Consider the following 16,626-nt stretch of genomic DNA (forward strand, 5'->3'; position numbering starts at 1 on the left):
CGCCAAGTGTCAATTTTGATCGAATTTTGTCGATTTTTATTTATTTTAAAAACGTTACCTTACAATATCGAAATTCGAAGGCTATGAAATTACTATTTAAGTTCTTTTTTTTTTCTTCTTTTCACATAATAAATAACCGAGTAAAGTTTGATTAAAAGTCCGAGTTAGAGGTTACTTTGGGAATTAATTGTATCGAGCGAAATATCATAATTCGTGTATCGGAAGCTATGATATTAAAGATAATATAGCCAAGAACTACATATATTTATTCCACATCTACGAATATCAACGCCTCTTAGAAAAACATGATCATATAAGGAGATTTTTCGCCTTCTGGCTCAGGGAACCGCCTTAAAAGCTGCTTTCATCCTGACGGGTGCTGGCGGTATAAAATAAAACTCTCTTCTCCTACTAACATGCGACCTATAATGTAGGCTACGCAGCCTCAAAGGGGGTAAGTGCATACGAGTAATTACCTCAATAGGTCCATAATTACCCCGAATTACCCGCTGTTCGCGAAACCTCTATTCCTGATAATACGAGTGGCGAGTCGGGATTGAGCGGAGTTAAGAGGAAAGTGAATGACTGCTTCTCCATATAAACGTTGTCCCCATTTTCCTCTCTCGAGACTGTCCGACCATAGATTAAAAAAAACATTTCCATGCATTAGCCAGACAGTCACAATAAATACACACACACACACACACACACACACACACACACACACACACACACAGCCATCATAGATCATCATAGAGGGTAGGTAAGGTAAGTGTATACAAGTATTCAGTGGCGGATTAGCCACGTGGCAAAAGTAATGCCACGGTCCCCGCGCGTTTAGGGGCGCCTACGCATTGTGGCCGTAAAAACCTAAGTTTCACTTCGTCCGCCAAAATTAAAACAATCCATGGGCCCCATGATATAATATGCTACAGGCCCCGCGCGGGCTTAAGGCCGTTCCATCGGGTTGCCGCTGTCACTGTCTCATTTCGCAAGAAAGAACGGGAAATATCGTGCGCGCCAAGTTTCAATTTTGATCGAATTTTGTCGATTTTTATTTATTTTAAAAACATTACCTTACAATATCGAAATTGGACAGCTATGAAATTACTGTTTAAGTTAAAATTGTTTTTCTTCTTTTGTTTTGGTTATAGTATCACATAATAAATAACCGAGTAAAGTTTGATTAAAAGTCCGAGTTAGAGGTTACTTTGGGAATTAATTGTATCAAGCGAAGTGTCATAATTCGTGTATCGGAAGCTATGTTATTAAAGATAATATAGTCAAGAAGTACATATATTTTTGCCACGTCTACGAATATCAACGTCTCTTAGAAAAACATGATCATATAAGGAGATTTTTCGCCTTCTGGCTCGCCTTAATCCGGCACTGCGAGTATTACGAGTAATTATCTCAATAGGACCACAATCACCCTGAGTACGCTGTTCGCGAAACCTCCATTCTGGATAATAGAGTCTGGATTGAGCGAAGTTAAGCCGGGCTTTAAATGTGAAATAAGTTTCGTTTAGAGCACATTTTACGTTAAATCTGCTCTATTTTAGACGCTTTACCATTGTATGCTATGTACCTACTTACTTAGTACCTATGTTTTATATATTAATTTAAGGACGAGGTTTTTTACAATGAGAAACGCGTTAACGTAACGTAGAAATCTTTTAAATATAAAATTACTAGTAATCAATGGATTTTTAGGCTTCCATACCCAAAGGGTAAAAACGGGAGCTTATTACGTGCTATTACTAAGTAATCTGTCTGTCAGCAAGCTGTATCTCATGAACCGTGATAGCTAGACGAAATTTTCACAGATGATATACTCGTATTTCTGTTGCCGCTATAGCAACAAATACAAAAAAAATATATTTGTACGAAACCCTCGGTGGGCTAGTCCGACTCGCACTTGTCCGGTTTTTTTCTTTCGTAATAACTAAGTACTTATAGTTAGTCAAAGGACTGTCTCATTTCATACATAAACAGAGAGAATCATACTATCTTTGTCTTACACTAGTACTAGCACCAAAAAGAAAAGAATGAGTATAGTTTTCTTTTGTTCTTATTTTTTACTGACAAGATTTGCTTGACCAACTATTATCACTCTGTTACATCTGGCTTACTATTTTGTTAAATAAGTACATACATACATACGAGTATTTGTAAGCCGTTTTGTGTAGGTACCAAAAGTAGAACTATAGTTATCCATACTAATATTATAAATGCGAAAGTCTGTCTGTCTGTCTGTCTGTGTGTTCCCTCTTCACGCTTAAACCGATGAATCGATTTAGATGAAATTTGGCATAGAGATAGGTTGAGTCCTTGAGAAGGACATAGGATAGTTTTTATCCCGAAAATCATCCATTAAGAAAGTAAAAAGCGGGGTGGAATTGAGATAATTAACGAAGTGTCTGCTAATTTGTGTGCATAATATGCTCAAATTGAATAATTGCTATAAGACTTTCTCCAGGCGCTATTCTTACTCTAGCTGGGGTTACTAAGTCCACGCAGACGAAGTCGCGGGCAAAAGCTAGTATTATATAAGACGAGTAAATATTGATAGCTACTAGTATTATTCTATTTAAGTACCCAATCAATCACGCATAAATAACTACATACGTGTTTAAAATAGTAAATATATACCTCGCTTTTAAATACCAAGGCCAATAGACCGGTCTCAATGCAAAACACCGGCCAAGTGCGAGTCAGACTCGCGCACGAAGGGTTCCATACCATTACGCAAAAAACGGCAAAAAATCACGTTTGTTGTATGGGAGCCATACTTAAACATTTTTTTTTTTGTATTTGTTGTTATAGTGGCAACAGAAATACATCATCTGACGGACAGACAGACGGACATGGCGAAACTATAACTTTTCCTAGTGGACTGCGGAACCCTAAAAAGTACACATCCAATATTAAAGAAAGTGAAAAAAACCCAAATAGTATTCCTGCAAAAATATACATAAAAAAGTACACTCAGCCGATATTAAAGAGAACAGTGCCCAAATAGAATTACGTGAGAAGCGCGTCAAAGCGCAGTGTACCTTTGACAATGATGTAATAATGCCGAACTGACTGTACCAGTGTACCTACTGAAGTGTAGGGTGGAGCTAAGCGTATTTTTAGGGTTCCGTACCCAAAGGGTAAAAACGGAACCCTTTAGTAAGACTCCACTGTCAGTTGTCTGTCTGTCACCAGGCTGTATCTCATGAACCATGATAGCTAGACAGTTGAAATTTTCACAGATGATCTATTTCTGTTGCCGCTATAACAACAAATACTAAAAAGTACGGAACCCTCGGTGCGCGAGTCCGACTCGCACTTGGCCGGGTTTTTTAGTAACTGTTTCTTTCGACGTACCGGTGACATACAACAAACGTGATTTCTTTGCCGTTTTTCGCGTAATGGTACGGAACCCTTCGTGCGCAAGTCCGACTTGCACTTGGCCGGTTTTTTTCGTTACCTTGGAGCTACCCATCTCTACCGATCGAGCTTTTTTACGCTCCAGTCACTAGAGTTTAATTGGCCACTAGTACTAGCTATCAGAAACACTAAACAATACCTTAATGTCTTTAAAATAATGTTTAAAATCAGTTAACCGATGGCACGAGCACAGTCCAGTTTTTGTGCTAGCTAATGAATGACGTCATGTGAGTCACGATTCAAGACACAACTGAAAAAAAAAAACAACATTAAACGTTATTGCCACTTAATAAGGTCGTTTTTTGGGTACCTACCTGTCTTAATGTGCAGGTACAGTCGCCATCAGATATATCAAGCAAGGTACTCACTAATATCTGAACACTCCTTTATTGTTAAGGCGTTAAGCGGGATTTACACTACGAAATTAGTGGCGTGAAATTGATTTCGAGACCGAGATTAAACTGAAAATAAATATGTAACATGTGTACATGTATTTACAAATCACTGACATATTAGATACACATTATAATCATTATCATGTTAATAGGTATAATGCTTTGTCTACAATTATAACAAACAACTTATAATCTAAATGAATAAACTACAAAACAAAAAAAAACAGTCAACATAAAAGCACAATAACAACAAATCAAATAACCCACCCCGGGTCATTCCAGGCGCAAAAGTTCCCAACACGCTCGCTGCGTTTCCGCGTTGAACCGCAATAGATAACCTTTGCACCAGGAATGACCCGGAGTGGGGATCCAGACCCCTCCCACGCAAGCGACTCCCGAGCTCTCTAAAGAAGGCCCGTGCCTCCGAGCACCAACACCCAGTGGTCTCCACCGCGAGTGGAACAAACAAATAATCATAATCATAATCATTTTATTCATAAAACCAATTTACATGTCAAAAACTTATAATTACAATAATTACCCAAGTACGCATACTTTTCCCGTTTTCTAAGAGCGGCTATCTCGGCAGCAGCCCCCGCTAAACCTACTGTGCGACTTATGTGCGAAGCAGCAAAAGTGCTGACGCATGTAGCGTCCCAAAGCAAGCACTTACCCTGCTGCCAAGGCACCAACGTCATGCCATCCGGCCTCTTGCCATCGGACCGGCTAAGGCCCGGGGGCTCCAGCGAGCAAGGCACATTTGCCGAGACGAGCGCTCTGCGTACTCGTATAATGTCGTTTAGAGCGTGATGGCGTGGGAACCTTCATCGGAAACAACTCATATTAGATTGTATATAATAATATCTATAATATCTACCGTGCATTTCAGTTGAATCTTAAATCATGCATGATAAATATGACGTGTAAAAAATTGTATTCTTTTATCAATAAAAATCCGAATCTGAATCTGTGGTTTTACCAACAGTTTCACGTGTAATTTAATAGTTTCGTAATGCATGCATTAATTTTAAGAAAGCAAGTCAGAAGTCCAAATTGAAGGTTTGCCAGAGAGCAATGGAGCGCAGCATTCTAGGTGTCACAAGGATGGATCGCATCCGAAACACTACACTGCGCTCCAGAACAGGCATAGCTGACGTAGGGGAGAAGACCGCTAGGCTGAAGTGGGACTGGGCAGGTCACGTCTGCCGCATGCATCCGGATAGGTGGGCTAGTATAGCCACCAAGTGGATGCCGCAAAAGAAGCGCGGACGTGGCAGGCCCAGGCGGAGATGGCGGGACGACTTAGACACCATCACTAATAACTGGCCGGAAACAGCTCAACAACGGGAGTCATGGAAATCTAAGGGAGAGGCCTTTGCCCAGCAGTGGGATACTACAGGTTATAAAAAAAAAAAAACAATTTTGGTGAAATTAGTGTCATGCAACTAATTTCGTAGTGTAAATGCGACCTGAAAAACTAGTGTCGCAAAAGTGCCTGCGCTGTGCGGACGTGTAGCTTCGATGCTAATGGGGCCTTGTTCACTGTGATACTGTCAATGTCACGACACTTATTATTTCACGAAATGAGGGCTATCGTTTTTTTGCTCACCAGTTGGCGCCTCTGTCAATCAATCAATCTTTAGATAGTATGGCTCCATCGATACTGTCGATGATTTCGCCAACGTCACAGTGGGATCCACGTGGGATCGAATTAATATTTCAGCCAGTGTACGGTAAATAATAAAATAATAGGCCTCTAGGGCTCTAGCCAGACACGGTTAGAGGTAGAAATACCAAATGCTCTTAGAGCACGACGTTGTTCGGTAGTTATTATTTGTAGTTGACTCGTAAAACCGATAGCTGGATTTTACGAGAAGCACGTGGACTACCGGCCGTTGACTCCAAAATGGTGGTTAAACACGCTTTGAGATTAATTCTCCATTCACTGCACACTACTACATTAGATTACTGTATAATAAAGCTATCGATATTACACTTTAAACAATATTAATGAGCAAAAAACAAAGTAATTAATCACGAGGCTACTATCAAGATGGCGTTCGAACCGGAAGTCTCGGCGCCTCTGTCGATGGTGGTCCAAAAGACTAAAGAACAGCTGTCAGTCATTGAAGTGTCAAGTGACATTTGACATTTCGAACTATGGAAAAGACCACCATCTACACTAGCGCCCCTAGCGGCGAATTCATACGCGTTAGCCCTCATTACTTTCGCATATATCGAAACTGCTTTCGTGAAACTGATTTCAACATGCATGACACTAACGTAATGTAAATCCCGCTTTAGAGTGCTAAGTGCGCGTTCAGTTCTGATATTTTTGAGCACCTCGGCCGTTCCGATATATTTGATGGCGACTGTACCATGGTCAACACTTCTAACAGTACTAACGTAAACCTTATTTGCAAGGATCTAAGGTTGATATTTGGTCAAATAAGTATTATTAGTATGAATGTGTGTGGCGACGACGCGATAAGCTTTATTAGATAATATTAGGGCATATTGCTTAACTGAAGAAGTTAAAGTTAGCGATAACGACAATTAGAACTTAAGTGGATCATAAAATGTTTAGTCATAAAATTTTGATAGGACAGATTGTGCAAGGGTTAAGTAAACGTCATAATGTCATAGAAGTTTGACGTTTAAAATAACACTACCACAGGCTGTGCTATTAAAATCGCTGCTAACTTAGCTTGGTCTGGCTCTATATGGGGCATTTTCTATGAAAAGGAACCTTATTATCGATGGCGCTTACGCCGCACAGCGGCGCGCGGCGTTGTATTTATATCGGAGCATCGTTAATAATGGCGAAAGCGCCATCGTCAATAAGGTCCCTTTTTATAGAAAATACCACATATACAAACATAATGTTTCATAAGCTTCCGATAAATAAGTGGAGCTGTTTGTTTCTTATTATCACTTAATTTGATTTTGAAATGCTCCAATATCATGAACGGTATTCAGATTGTAAAGTTTATTTTGAACTGTTTTGATACGGCTTTATTTTATCCATTTCGGACATCAACAGCAATATAAAAACCGGCCAAGGGCGAGTCGGACTCGCGCACGAAAGGTTCCGTACCATTACGCAAAAATGGCAAAAAATCACGTTTGTTATATGAGAGCCCCACTAACTTACTTATATTATTCTGTTTTTAGTATTTGTTGTTATAGCGGCAACAGAAATACATCATCTGTGAACATTTCAACTGTCTAGCTATCACGGTTCATGAGATACAGCCTGGCGACAGACGGACAGAGGAGTCTTAGTAATAGGGTCCCGTTTTTACCCTTTGGGTACGGAACCCTTAAAACTAATACATAGCATTGTAAACAGAAAACATAGCCAATAACAACATTCATCACTACATAGTATGAAACAAAGTCGCTTTCCGTTGTCTGTCCGTCTGTCCATATGTATGCTTAGATCTTTAAAACTACGCAACGGATTTTGATGCAGTTTTTTTAATAGATAGAGTAATTCAAGAGGAAGATTTATATGTATAATTTGTAAAGGTTTTGTGTAAATTAGTTAAACTACCCGTGCGCAGCCGGGGCGGGTCGCTAGTCGCTAGTTCTATACGTAAACTACTATACGTGTATTTTTTTATTTAGCCTACTTTGGTGTCCCACTGTTGGGCAAAGGCCTCCTCTCGCTTTCTCCACTCGACCCTGTCATCGGCATTTTCCCACCATTTGGGATAGAATGCGTCCAAGTCGTCCCGCCATCTCCTTTTTGGTCTGCCTGAACCCCGGCCTGCACCGTCTATGGTGCTCCGTGGGTCCCACTCAGTAACCATTTTGGCCCCTTTCCGGTGGTGTAAAGGTGTAATTATATGTGGGCCTAATATTTTAAGAGTTCACACGATTTCTCCAGGATCCCTAAAAAAAGCGCATCGAAATCGGCCCATCCGTTGTAGAGCTACGATGGCACAGACAGACAGACATTGACGTCAATGTCGTCAATCATATAACACCTCTTTTTGCGTCGGGGGGTATAAACAAAGTCGCTTAAAATTCTAATAGCATAACTCACTTACCAAAGGCGACCGTTAATTATTCTTAAACGTTATTTTTGGAAAGCAACTAAAGGAATTCGAGAGACCATATGTTTTTCGTCAGTTGGGGATGCACCATTAAATTGTGTGACAGGTGGTGATTGGTGGTTCGGGCGCCGCAGTGGTATCTTGTTTCAAAACGGGACTTTCTTTCAAATAAGCAAGTTTTACAGATATATTAGAATATAGTGCCTAAAAATATATGTATGTATGTATGTAAACACTTTATTGTACATAAGACAGATTACAAACACAATAAAAGAACAAAAATATATACAATGTACAATGTGTAACACAATGTACAGTGACTCAATGCGTGTGGCTGTAGCTCTTCGCCTGGGCTGCGATGTTTGCATATCTCACAAATGCATCTGCGGCTCCACGGTGGAAGCTAATGGCCATCACGCATTGAGTTGCTGTCGCTGCTCAGGAAGATTTCCCAGACACCACGCGCTTAATGACATCGTCCGGAGAGCCCTAATATCCGCGAACATACCGTGTGTTCTGGAACCACCGGGTCTCTGTCGCACCGATGGCAAAAGGCCGGACGGTTTAACGTTGGTGCCATGGCAGAAGGGGAAGTGCCTACTGTGGGACGCCACGTGCGTCAGCACTTTCGCCGCGTCACATCTCAGCCGGACGGTGCAGACACCTGGCGCTGCGGCAGAGTCGGCAGCTTCAAGAAAGAGAACGAAATATTCCATCCTCGAGGCAAATTATTATTTTGTACCCCTCGCCTTCGAGACAACGGGGTGTTGGGGGTCTGACGCCATATCGTTTATTAGGGAGGTGGGACATAGGATTAGGGAGAGGACCTCTGATGCTCGCGCGGGTTCGTACCTGGTGCAAAGGTTGGCCATCGCTATCCAACGTGGTAACGCGGCAAGTGTGATGGGCACCTTTGCACCCGGTACAGCTCGCGGAGGTCTTTTTGAATAAAATATTTTAGTTAGTTTTGTAGTTTATTGTTTAATTCCATTTTTTTTTTTATACACTGTAATGTCATGTAAATGTGTTTTCAGTTTTTTTTTTATTAAACATGTGTAATATATGTAGTTTTTCATCATAATCATAACTTAAGAGCTTTGCTCTTGTCGGTGGAGTAATTGCGAATCCTTTCTTTCCTGAGCCAGTCTTTTGATTTGCTCGTACGATGCACGATCGTGCGATGTACGATGTAGTTCTTATTACTTATAAATTAAAATTAATTCTAAACTTACAGTAAAAAGTAAAAGTGGCTAAAAAATAAGTGCATTCCCGTTACCAAGGAGGTTTTGGGATTATACTGAGCAACTTTTACTATGGGACCAACCCCGAAGTCGCGAAAAGTTTGACTGTTTCATACATTTTGGCTGGTCCATTTTTTATGAGGGTAATTTTTTTTTCGCGATTTCGTGGTTGGTCCCATAGTAAAAGTTGGTCAGTATTATCCCAAAACCTCCCTGGCAACGGGAATGCACTTATTTTTTTGCCATCCTGTATATTAAAAATAATTAACTTGTAAGGTGAAGTGATGTGATAAGACATTTTTTTTTGTTACATGGGGTAGGACACTTTATCCAGTCAGATAAAGATGATGAACATAATGAACATTATGAAAAGGCATAGATTATAGAGACAGACGAATTATACATGCATTATATAAGGAACAGGAAACTATAGTAGAAATAGGACAGGAAAAAGGAAAGGCGAAAGTAAGAGTTTTATATATTCATTGAAACCGCCATCAGAAAAATTGTTGAACTAGAAAAGGGGGGTGTCAAGATTAACGGAGAAAGGTTTTATTTCGTTAGGTTTGCAGATAATAGCAGCCATAGCAGAAAATTCTATAGAACTTGAACAGCTTGTAACGGAAATGGACCACATATTTACAGAATTTGGACTTAAAATCAACATCAATAAAACAAAAACATTAATAACATCTAAGCACAATAACAAAATAGATCCTATAAAAATCAGAAATACAGTAATTGAGCAAGTAAAAAGTTTTAAATACTTAGGAAGCATTATAACATGCGACTCCAGATGCACTTCGGATATCGTCACACGCATAGCCATGGCTAAAAAAGCTTTCAACACCAAAAAACACCTATTTAAAGCAAAGATATCCCGAAACATTAGAAAGCGATTTATCAAGACCTCTACGTCTGGAGTATAGCGTTATATGGTAGCGAGACGTGGACATTAACCCAGCGTGATAGACTAAGCGCTTTTGAAATGTGGACATGGAGAAGAATGGAAGGTATAAGCTGGAAGGAGAGGAAAACGAATACAGAAGTATTGGATTTGGTAGGTGAGAAGCGATCTCTGCTGAGAATGATCGAAAACAGAAGGGGAAACATGTTGGGGCACTTGATACGGCACGATACTTACATACAGTCTATAATAGAAGGAAGAATAGAAAAAAGGAGAGGCAGAGGAAGACCGAGACGTGCGTTTTTGGACCAAGCCAAAGAGAAGATCAACGTAGTGACGTATCAGGAGCTCAAAAGAGCGGCAGAAAGAAGAACGGAGTGGCGGTTACTTCACCGACAAGAGCCAGGCTCTTAAGAGTTATGATGATGATGGGGTAGGACACTAAGAGGTGCCTGACCTGACATTTTAGGATTTATAATGTTTAGTGTGGTTACGATCTTTATCAATAAAGGAACGCGAGAAATTGACCATAATAATGATCAAACAAACAAAAACACAGTGTCTACTTGTTTTATTTTGAATGAATGAATTAATGTTTTTTAGGGTTCCGTACCCAAAGGGTAAGGGTAAGGGTAACGGGACCCTATTACTAAGACTCCGCTGTCCGCCTGTCCGTCTGACCGTCTGTCCGTCTGTCTGTCACCAGGCTGTATCTCACGAACCGTGATAGCTTGACAGTTGAAATTTTCACAGATGATGTATTTCTGCTGGCGCCATAACAACAAATACTAAAAAATACGGAACCCTCGGTGCGTGACTCCGACTCGCACTTGGCCGGTTTTATTTATTTATTTGTATCTCGCCAATACTGGCAAAATATTGATTTTATTATTCTGGCTTCGACATCATACGTGCAAATTATTTGAGTACCAGCGACCCGCCCCGGCTTCGCGCGGGTAGTTCAACTAATTTACACAAAACCTTTACAAATTATACATATAAACCTTCCTCTTGAATCACTATCTATTTAAAAAACACACACACACGAAGGGTTCCGTACCATTAACTATAAAAACGGTCACCCATCCAAGCCAAGTACTGACCCCGCCCGACGTTGCTTAACTTCGGTCAAAAATCACGTTTGTTGTATGGGAGCCCCACTTAAATCTCTATTTTATTCTGTTTTTAGTATTTGTTGTTATAGCGGCAACCGAAATACATCATCTGTGAAAATTTCAGCTGTCTAGCTATCACAGATCACGAGATACAGTCTGGTGACAGACGGACAGACAGACGGACAGCGGAGTCTTAGTAATAGGGTCCCGTTTTTACCCTTTGGGTACGGAACCCTAAGAAACCGCTTAAAAATCTGTTGCGTAGTTTTAAAGATCTAAGGACAGACATACATACAGACAGCGGAAAGCGACTTTGTTTTATAATATGTAGTGATGTATATATATAGGTAGTTCTCCACATCGATTTCGATGACGGCGACCTCAACAATCAAGGCTTTTTCCTCTCATGAGCTCTTATGTGGCTGGCCAGGCCAAACTTGCTCTTAATAGCTATTTATGCAACAAGTGCGGAAAGTGTATGATTTCCGACGAGAGGAATTTTATTCACGAGCGAGCAAAGCGAGCGCGTGTATCAAGGAATACGAGTCGGAAATCATCTTTACGCACGTGTATCATACAATGTTTTACTATGCATTGTGCGAGTAAATAAAAAAACATATCATGGCAAATAAGTTTAATTATTAAAAAATTTTGCGAGCTTTTGCGCTTTTGCGAGAAAGTAGCACCATATGTACTGTAAAAAAAATTGAAAACAAAAAGCACTAGTGCGGAAAAGTAGTACTTTCAGCATGATATGCCTCCGTAGGAAACGCACTTTTCGAGCACATGCATTGTAAAAACTTTCACACTCACGGCAGTAGAGGTGACCGGCCGCATTGTACATATACACGTAGGAGGGCTTAGGTCTTTCCTTGCGCAATTGTCGTTTTACATCTAACGTCGTGAGGCGGTTTTCCTCAAACGCCTTGATGGATTCGAAGATGTAGATAGATGGATAAAAACTTTATTCATTTCCACAACATACATGGTAAATAGAAAACATGCAGTGATGTACAATGTGGACGGCATTCTCAGCAGTCATTATTTATAGATTACACACAAATATGCAGTCGGGTGGCATGTCTCTCATCAAATTTAACCCTATGTCAAGTGCAATGGGGTAGTGTCAAGCCAAAATCAAAGCGTAGTAAGTCTTCAAACCCCACACAAGGTTAAAGCGTTTGTATATTGAGTATTTAATCGACACACGCACTGCATTCCAAAGTTTCTAAACTAGCACGTGTGGCCCCACTCGCTCGTCGTTTAACCTAAGATAACGAGGTACGTGGTGAAATATTTGGGCTATGTTTAAAGTTTAAACTTTAAACTTGAAACACGCTCCAAAATGAAAACTACGGTTACCTATCTCAACTTCGCAAACTTCAATTCCTAATTTTTCTGAAAACCGTTTTTTTTTAACTTCTACAAAAATTTAAACGGTTTGTGAAAGAGAAACGCGTTCGGTCAAATGAAAATTCGACAAATGGAACATCGGGCAAACATATTTAGAAGTTAAGATATGTTACCAAACTACACGAATATATGACGAACTACAAATCCCGGCTCTTACCTACAGTAACAACTTTGTAAGACGTGAGAATTTTAGGAAGACTTCTTAAGTAATATTCGGACTACAGGCCAATAATGGCTTTGTTTGAACGTTGAGAGGCAGAGACAAGCTAAAACCTCCTTTGTTCATTCAGCTAAACCCGAATCATAGGATTAGGACTTACTCATCAATTCATTTCTTGGAGCTTATGTAAGCATTATGTATTTATTTTAACTAATCTGACATTTCAAAGATCAAATATAGGAACATAAGTAAATATTTAATGCCTGTAAGTGATGTATTCAATATTTAGTAGAAATAAAACCCAGTTTCATCCCGTAAAAGGAGCTCGAAAGCAAAAGCCCGTCCATTTCGGTGCTATTTGACACCGCGGAACGAAAATGTGCAAACGAACACCCCGTATCGTATCTGATCGACATATTCACGAGAACTTTGTTTCGTCTTGCTATTCCCATTTCGTGACCCAAAACTGTTCGACAAAAGAGCAGAACTTAAATTAAGGAAGGAGAGAAATATTGTTTTCATTTCTCATGCTCTGAAAAATGGTCATTGTTGTTCTAAAAGTGTGCAGAAAATGATACGTGTCTGCACTAGAGCATTTTACGTTCGAAGTAAGATTTTTTTAATTTATTTCCGATAAGCAATTGAAATTTGAGTTTTAATGGATTCGTTATACAATTTCCATTCAGATATTTGACTCTCCATTCCATAAATAACGATACTTTTGCCTAAATTGTTAACTGAAAGTACCCTTAGAAAATACTATAAAAAATTTAACTATAAAAAACACATGCATTTTACTTTCCTCGTATTCGAAATGAAAAGTAGAGTGTGGAACTCGGGTAAAAGGCATCAGTCAGCCTCGGCAAATACTGCGGCAGAGATGAGTGCCTTTCATCCCTTGGTTAACAATCTACTATTACCTGGCAATACCTATCGAACTTGTAAAATTTCTTAACATGTAGCTAAGAATACGGAACTTAACGGAACCAAAAACATTTCAAATTTATCAGATCACCTGGTACTAAGACTTTTCTGTAAGTCGTAACTTTACAAGCTCTAATTTCTAATACCATAAAACCTACATTTTGGTCATCTGTTCAAAACTTCAAACAGTACGGCCTGGTGTACGAAAAAAAATTGCGCCTATTCTTGATATTAGATTGCCAAAGCGCACCCCTCCTTTAGGATTCAACCGGGAATACGCTAAGATCTTTAGCACCAATACCGGCCGCCCGAAGTGAACATTTGCACTCGATAGTATGAACATGGCTTTTTCAATCCTGAACCAAATGGTCTTAAGTCTATGAGACCGTTATGGGCATACTACGTTTTGACTGCTTTTCTTCCGAATCAAAACGCGTTATGTCCACGAGACTTGTTATGGATATAGGACGTTTTTCTCGACTGCTTTTCCAGTAATTTCAAAAGGTCTTATGGTCTATGAAACTGGTATGGAGATAGGACGTTGCTAATGTTGCTATCTCCGATCGTAAGCTGCACTCAACCTCTTTGTAATCTAATCTTGCTGGCTTTTCCACGGGATCACGGCAACTTATAGTACAGCTCGAAAAGTCTTGCTAACATTTGTGTACAGGAGAAATTTTGTTTCTCCGAAGTACGGTCAGTCACCGACTTTTATTCTTAAAAGTAACTAAACTACCGGCTTGGATATAGATATTAGGACTGCCTATAGGTATTAAGATTATTAAGCAACACAGTCTACTTAATTAGTCTAGTAAACTAGTCTTAGACCGGACTTAAGCCCCACTTAGACGGATCAAGAACTTGTATGCGATTTTCGTTACATTGCGGCTTGCGGTATTTGGTCCATCGACTGAATGAGGGCTACCGTTTTTGTGCTCACCAGTTGGCGCCACTAGATGTAGGTCCAGAAGAACAGATCTCAAAATTCTTCTATGCTTCACTACATAGTATAAAACAAAGTCGCTTACCGCTCTGTATATGCTCCCTATGTATGCTTAGATCTTTAAAACTAGGCAACGGATTTTGATGCGGATTTTTTTAGTAGATAGAGTGATTCAAGAGGAAGGTACAAGGATGTATAATTTGTAAAGGTTTTGTGTAAATTTGTTGAACTACCCGTGCGAAGCCGGGGCGGGTCGCTAGTATTTTTATAAAATCAGTACGTTCTAATATACACAAAGGTATTTTAACGTCTAAATGTTTAATTTTTTCAACCTGTTTAATTTTGCATATATTTTAGTTGGCACTTTTTTTAAACCACTAACATTTATTGAGCTACATCTATTGTTTACCATGATTAATCAAAGATGGACAAAGATTTACCACAATTATGAATAAGGAGTGAAAATTCCCGATAAAAAAGCTTGAAACACCCCAAACTTCTATGCATTTCATTTGACATTTTTAAAGGCCTCCATCTACACTAGCGCCCTTAGCGGCGAAATTAAACACAGTAGCCCTCATTCTACTCTGTAGTAAGCAATGTATCGAATATTGCAATATTCTTGAACCGTCAAAAATAGAGCTTTATGTATAGAACTAGGTCAAACCTAAAATCCAGTGCACTTAATTAATCCTATACACCGTCAAAGGCATGACACCTATTCGAACACGTTCAAAAGCTTTGACAATACCTGTATTGTGATAACACCTGTGTTCCGAACTTGTTGGCGTGGAATCGATAGCTATCAAAGACTGGCAATGGACTTGCCAATGAGGGCTAACGCGTATGAATTCGCCGCTAGGGGCGCTAGTGTAGATGGTGGTCTTTTCCATAGTTCGAAATGTCACTTGTCACTTCAATGACTGACAGCTGTTCTTTAGTCTTTTGGACCACCATCAACAGAGGCGCCGGACTTCCGGTTCGAACGCCATCTTGATAGTAGCCTCGTGATTAATTCCTTTATTTTTTGTTCATTAATATTGTTTAAAGTATAATATCGATAGCTTTATTATACAGTAATCTAATTTGGTAGTGTGCAGTGAATGGAGAATTAATCTCAAAGCGTGTTTAACCACCATTTTGGAGTCAACGGCCGGTAGTCCACGTGCTTCTCGTAAAATCCAGCTATCGGTTTTACGAGACAACTACAACAACCACCGAACAACGTCGTGCTCTAAGAGCATTTGGTATTTCTACCTCTAACCGTGTCTGGCTAGAGCCCTAGAGGCCCATAATTTTATTTACCGTACACTGGCTGAAGATAATCTAGAAATATTAATTCGATCCCACGTGGATCCCACTTTGACGTTGGCGAAATCATCGACAGTACCGATGGAGCCATACTACTTAAAGATTGATTGAACAGAGGCGCCAACTATGCATCCAGCTTTATCATGCGAACGGCTAAGGAGTGGAATTCACTTCCTGCAAATATATTCCCAGTCCACTATAACTTGGATCTTTTTAAATCAAGAGTGAATAGACATCTTTTAGGTAAGCATGATCCATCCTAAACTGCATCGGCACTTACCATCAGGTGAGATTGCGGTCAAGTGCTTGCCTTTTTTTAATAAAAAAAAAACTGGTGAGCAAAAAAACGATAGCCCTCATTTGTAAGCCTTGTTTGCAGACTTACGAGCATTTTCAATCCGATCCGATATCGGATGACGGATGATCTTGGAGAATGCTGCTGGAGAGTGCCCTATGACATCAAGTCCTTTTTTAGGGTTCCGTAGTCAACTACGAGTCTGTCTGTCTGTCCGTCCGCTGCTTTGCTCCAGGATCGTTAGTGCTAGAAAGCTGCAATTTGGCATGGTTACATAACCATGCCAAATTGATTGATTGATTTGGTGGTTTTGGTTTGGTTTGGTTATAAGTCTAGTATGGTTACATAATATGGCGACAGAACAGTACAATAAAAACTAAAAAAAGTTTTTTAATTTGTTTTTTTTTTCGCTTTAATCCAACGGTG

The 16,626-nt window shown here is 39.8% G+C and overlaps 1 protein-coding gene and 1 long non-coding RNA gene across 2 annotated transcripts in view; one reads left to right on the forward strand and one right to left on the reverse strand.

Moving 5' to 3' along the window:
• Positions 1-16,626, forward strand: part of LOC134741322 (fat-like cadherin-related tumor suppressor homolog) — a 183,601-nt gene that overhangs the window by 71,795 nt on the left and 95,180 nt on the right. The gene's annotated exons all lie outside the window — the stretch shown is intronic.
• The window catches only part of LOC134741334 (uncharacterized), a 178,988-nt gene that overhangs the window by 66,446 nt on the left and 95,916 nt on the right, over positions 1-16,626 (reverse strand). The window lies entirely within an intron of this gene.

The sequence above is a fragment of the Cydia strobilella genome, chromosome 5 (genome assembly GCF_947568885.1).
Source record: "Cydia strobilella chromosome 5, ilCydStro3.1, whole genome shotgun sequence".
In the NCBI taxonomy this organism is placed as follows: Eukaryota; Metazoa; Arthropoda; class Insecta; order Lepidoptera; family Tortricidae; genus Cydia; species Cydia strobilella.